The following is a 5,569-nucleotide window of genomic DNA, read 5'->3' as shown; positions in this document are numbered from 1 at the left end:
TTTTCCCGATCCCGGATAAGCGGTTGAAGATGGATGGTAAAATAATAATAAAAGTCCTAAGTCAAGACAGCCAAACAAAGTAATTTTTGATACATTTTGAGGTAAATTTTGGGGTAATTTGGCAGTAATTCCAAAATTGTATTTACATTCCTCAGTTAACTAAATGCTTCATCCAACCAAAGCAAAAATACCACCATCTTGGGCGACCAAGACAGAGATTAAATGTATTGTTGTCATTGTTTTGTCATATTATCATGGTTTGGAAGTTGTTTTTGTCATATATCTATCTATATCTAATATATTGCAGATTTCAGTGTAGTATTTTTGTAATGTTGGTGGTTCGTCCATTAGATGACTTATTGTTGGTTGTTGTGACCAAAACAAATATTGTACAAATGCTGATCCAGCTGTCTCAGCTGTTCCGAGAGCTCAGAAAGATCTGATAGCTCAGCTGGTTCGTAAAGTTTGTGGGTTTGATTCTAGTTGGCGACATTTAATGAATGATTTGTCTCCTGTTCTCAAGCAGTAAATACACATTTTGACATTCCCATGTTCTCATGCAACATGTTGCATACTTTATGCAGTAGCCTTATTGAATTATTTCTTAAGGAAAAAGCCTGAATCGTGGCTGTGTTAGTTGAGAGATATGTAGGAGTGAAAAAAATGTTAAAAAGAGAACAAGTTGTTCCTCTTTTCACCCTCCTCCTCCTCTCTTTGCTCCAGCTGTGATTGAGATGTCAGGTGGAGAAAGATCATCGGAGGAAAATAAAAAAAAGAAGGATGTTGATGTGTCAGGAAGCTGAGAGACAGCCTCAGTAAGAGATGCAGTGTCAACTTTAATTTATTCTTCATCACTCTCAACACTTGTCTTTCAACAAATTCATATTTATATCTTATTAACAGGTTTAAGTAGAAAGACAGAGGCATTAAATAGATTAAACAGAGTGATCCCACTGTTGTTTCAGTCATCACTGAGCTAAGGGATAAATATAACATATAGCATCTATAGGCTGGCCATATTTTCAAACCCCCCCAAACCGGGAGCCTTATGTGGACCGCATGTTCATACACGTGCACATGTCTGCGATTATGCACGCACCGTATGCATTGATCTGGATGGAGGACAATTATTTCGTCGCTTAGCACGTGTACTGAGCGCATATTTCAACACCATGGATAGCGCCTCGGCAGACGAAACATTATGCTTTATCTCCCAAAATCCACTAAAACATAGTTTATTTGAATACTGTATAATAACACTAGTAAACACAAGGATTGCATTTGTGTAATATAACATTTATTGATTGTCAGACCCATTAAAACTAAACACAAGGTATGTGTCAAAGTGCACAAGCGCAGGCTGCTGCCATGTTAAGCCAAGTTCACACTACAAGACATTGAAAGTCGTCAGGTGGCTGTACTGTTCACACTACACAACTTGCTGTTTTGTAATCGTGAGTCTTTAAGTCGTTGTGGTTTTCACACTACATGACTGACTGGCGACAGGAGGTCACACACTAAAAGATCTTCCACCGGTTTCCACACTCTTTTTAACTATTTATTCCCCTAGGTGCAACAACAACTTTGCTCCGTGTTGCAAATGCAGCACATACTGTACAGTAAGTCCACACCCAACCTCACGGAACTAAACAACAAAGCCATTGCACGCATTGCAATCTCAATAGCACGGGACATCACACACCCACTCAATCACCACCTCACCATAATGCCCCGCTCCGGGCACTGGTACAGAACACTGAGGTGCAATAGGGCACGCTTTGGGAAAAGCTTGATACCTGCAGTCACAGCTGTCTTAAACAACAGGCGACGCTGAATAGGCCTGAGTGTGTACTGCTGTCCGTCATTTTCTGTTGTTGTCACTGTTGTATTGCTGTTGCTGTGTTGTTGTGTGTGTTGGTGTCTGACAAGTGCAGTGCTGTGGAAGAGAATTTCCCCTTGTGGGACAATAAAGTCTAAAGTCTGAAAGTCTGAAGTTCCTATTGTTACAGGCAACCCCACCTACCCCAGGTTTCCCCTCAACACGTGTCTCGTGCTCTCATTGAACTGACCGATCCAGATATTTAGCATGCGAGGCACCGGCGAGCGAAGGTGAGTCTCACCAACTATTCATACGTGACGCTCGAGCGCCAATGGGCAAGCGGCGAGCCAACGCCGACATGCATCTGATCTGAGGTTTTTGTCGGGGAGCTCCAAAAATCAGGGCTAGTCATGTAGTGTGAACTAGGCACTAGCGGCTCTGTGAGGCTGTACTTATGCTCAGCAATGCTTTAAAAGTCCCATATGGTAAAAAGTGACATTTTTATGGCTTTTATATTATAAAGCAGGTTTAAGTTCTATATAAATACTGTGAAAGTATTGAAACACTTTATCCACAGAGAAACACACACAGCCCGTATTCAGAAACTGAGCTTTTGAAACAAGCCGTCAGGATTTCTGTCCATTTGTGATGTCACAAATATACAATATTTAGACCATTTTAAAGTTTTAAACGTAAACATTCTAAATGTGTCCCAGTTTATTTCCTGTTGCAGTGTATGTGAATGACATAAGCTGAAGAAACGAAACATGGTTGCAATGCCGTTGAAATGCACTAAAACGGAGCGTTTCAGACAGACGGTAAATACAGGTATATTCAAGCAGACAGTATGACGAAAATAAAGGGTGTTTTAAACATTAAAGCATGTAAACACGTTCAAGTAGAAACCCAAAATACAAGTATGAACCTGAAAATGAGCATGATATGTCCCCTTTAAGCTAAATGCTAATGCCAGCATGCTACAGTAACACACTCACAATGACAATGCTAGCATGCTGATGCTAAGCAGGTTTAATGTTGATGTTAGCATTTAGTTCAAATAACTGCTGTGTCCAAGTACAGTCTAACAGAGTCTCACAGAGTGAGTACGTGTGGCTGTAGATTCTTATTTTGCATCTGAGGAGTCTCTTGCAGTTTTATTGTCAATGTGCAGGCTTTTTATGTAAATGTCAGGACTGTTAACCATGGCTACATGTACCTGATACCACAACCTATACTCCTCCTTCTTGTGTGACTTTAAATCAGAAGAATTTTAGAGATGCCTGTATTTGACTTTGCTTCTAGCAGACTGGTTTGTCCAGCACTAATACACAAAAGGGGCCACTGGAGGGAAACAAAAAGTCTTCAGTGACATCACCCTGTGGGATATGACCTCTTGTTTTCAGGAAGTGGAATGTATCACCACGGCAACACAGTCCCCAGTCACACCGTTGAACAGTTCTTGAGATTGTAAATTGTAAATTAAATGTTTGCCCTGCAACAATTTCAGTTAAGAGATGTGTCATTTTCTGTAGAGGGACGACTATCGGGACTGTTGAATGAATCTGTTCCCACCCTCTCCAGAGATGCAGGTATAGTTCTCATTAAAGATGGCCCAGACTTCATGCATTATTTCCTACCTACTTGATGGCTTAACAGAATGGAAATATTACCTGTTTTCATCAAGAGGAGTGACTCACAGCTCGTCCCCTGGGAATGAGGCTGGCTCCAAATGGGTCAGTCAGTGACTATAGATCATGAATATGAGACTGGGAGTGTGACAGTTATGGGTTTTTAAAGTTGGAGAGGTTGACTGTTAATTGTAGTGCTTCCACTTGTTCGAGACTCAGGTCACTGTCTGTGTCCACGGTCCCAAACCCCATATGTATGTATGTACTGCATATATACTTAGTCCAGAGATGTTGCCTTGTAACAGAATAGCAATGAAAAGGTCTATACTGCAGGTGATGAACTGATGAGGGCAGGTGAGTATGATGAGCTGATTGCAGACAGGTGAGTATGATGAGACCACGCCCACTCCAGCACACACAGACAAAACATACACAACAAAACGGCAGATTCACAACAGAAGGTCACTAAAATACAGTGACTCAAATATGTTAAAGGAAGGAAACAGAGATTATGTGTTGATTTAGGGCGGTGGGATTAACTGGGAAGTGTATGTTAGTTTTTTTTGCAACTGCGATTGGATTGAATTTAGCTCACCGTCAAAACTCTACAAAAAAAGCCAATTAAGCCACAACACTTGGAGACAAACATCTCACTTCTGTGTCAAAATGAAACTCTGCCATCAAAACCAAACAATCCTTTTTCAAAATGGCATTTTTGCAACAAAATGATAAACAGATGCACCATTTGAATTACTGTACTTCTTCAAAGCAGCAACAACACACTAATGTACTTTATACAAAACACTGTTGTCTTTAGTACTTTATAAACCTTTTCAATTTTCTCACACAGGCTTCTGTTAAAGTTTGATCTAGTACATCTACTCACATTTCAATGAGCACAAGAATACATACAGCTTAATTGTCATTGAAGGTTTTTACAACGAAAAGCAGAATTTTAGTAATCCATATAATATGTTACTGTAAACAGACTGAAACAAAATAATCACATTCAATTACAGTGCAATGAGAAACAAAACAATGATATTGTAAGGGATGGTGGATTGTTTATGGATCATGGCCACATCACCTCATCCACATCACAAACAATGTCATACCAGGTCCCCTTCTCTGTTCTTTTCCTCATCCTCGTTCTCGTCCATCTTCCTCTTCCTCTCGCTTTCATTGCCTCCATGTTTGCTAAGTTCTCACAAAAGTAGTGAGCTTATGATGTCTATCTGTAGTGCTCAGGCTCAGACTGATTAGTGTTCAATTAGTGTGTAAGTGTTTTCATCTGTGCGTGTGTGGGGTGTTGCCAACTTCAGGTATGTTTTGCATTTTGAATAAAAGTTTTTTCCCCAATGATTGCAAGTGATTTAATTCTTGAACATGTGTGTTTAATGTAAAAAAAAATATGTAGTGTTTTGCAGGAATTGCAAACAAAGTGTAAAGCAGAAAATGTGTTCGTACTTTCGGTGCCTTTGTTTAAGGCACGGCTACAAAAGTTAATGTTTTGTCTCAGCATTCAATGTGAAGTGTGTAAGCAGTTGCAAAATACTGTAATGTCAAAAGTGTCTCTGAATTTATACAGTATGTGTGTTCATGTTTGAAGTGTGACTACAGAAGAAAAAAAACTAAGAATGATAATAATAAAACAGTTATAATAAAGGAATACAAATATATAATGTATTTTTTAATACCCATCATTCAATGTTCAGTTAATGTAACTGACTAGTACATTTGGTGTTCTCATTAGACCAATTAGTGCTAGCTGTAAGGATTAGTGTAGCGAGGTTCATGTCTGTCCGAATTAGAATGAAATCTAGAAGAAAATAGAGAGAGAGAGACAAGAGGTTACAACTGGGAGAGCAGGACAGGAAGGGGTTAACAGGTAAGGAGAAGTGGGAAAAGCAGACCGTTTCCCCGAAAAGGCGTATAAATGCCACAATAAGGCATTCAGCATGCAATAAGTACACCATTCTTGATTTCCGTAGTATAAGAAGCGAGAAAGACCACTTATGGTGGGCAGGTGGGGAAGTGAGGAGGTGGATGGGCCAAGTTAGTTAGTTAGTTAGTTTTGTTAGTTTGTAAGTTACGTTAGTGATGTTTGTCACGTGGTGATTGT

Source organism: Sebastes fasciatus, chromosome 9 (assembly GCF_043250625.1).
Source record: "Sebastes fasciatus isolate fSebFas1 chromosome 9, fSebFas1.pri, whole genome shotgun sequence".
Lineage (NCBI taxonomy): Eukaryota > Metazoa > Chordata > Actinopteri > Perciformes > Sebastidae > Sebastes > Sebastes fasciatus.
This window is presented reverse-complemented; position numbering follows the sequence as displayed.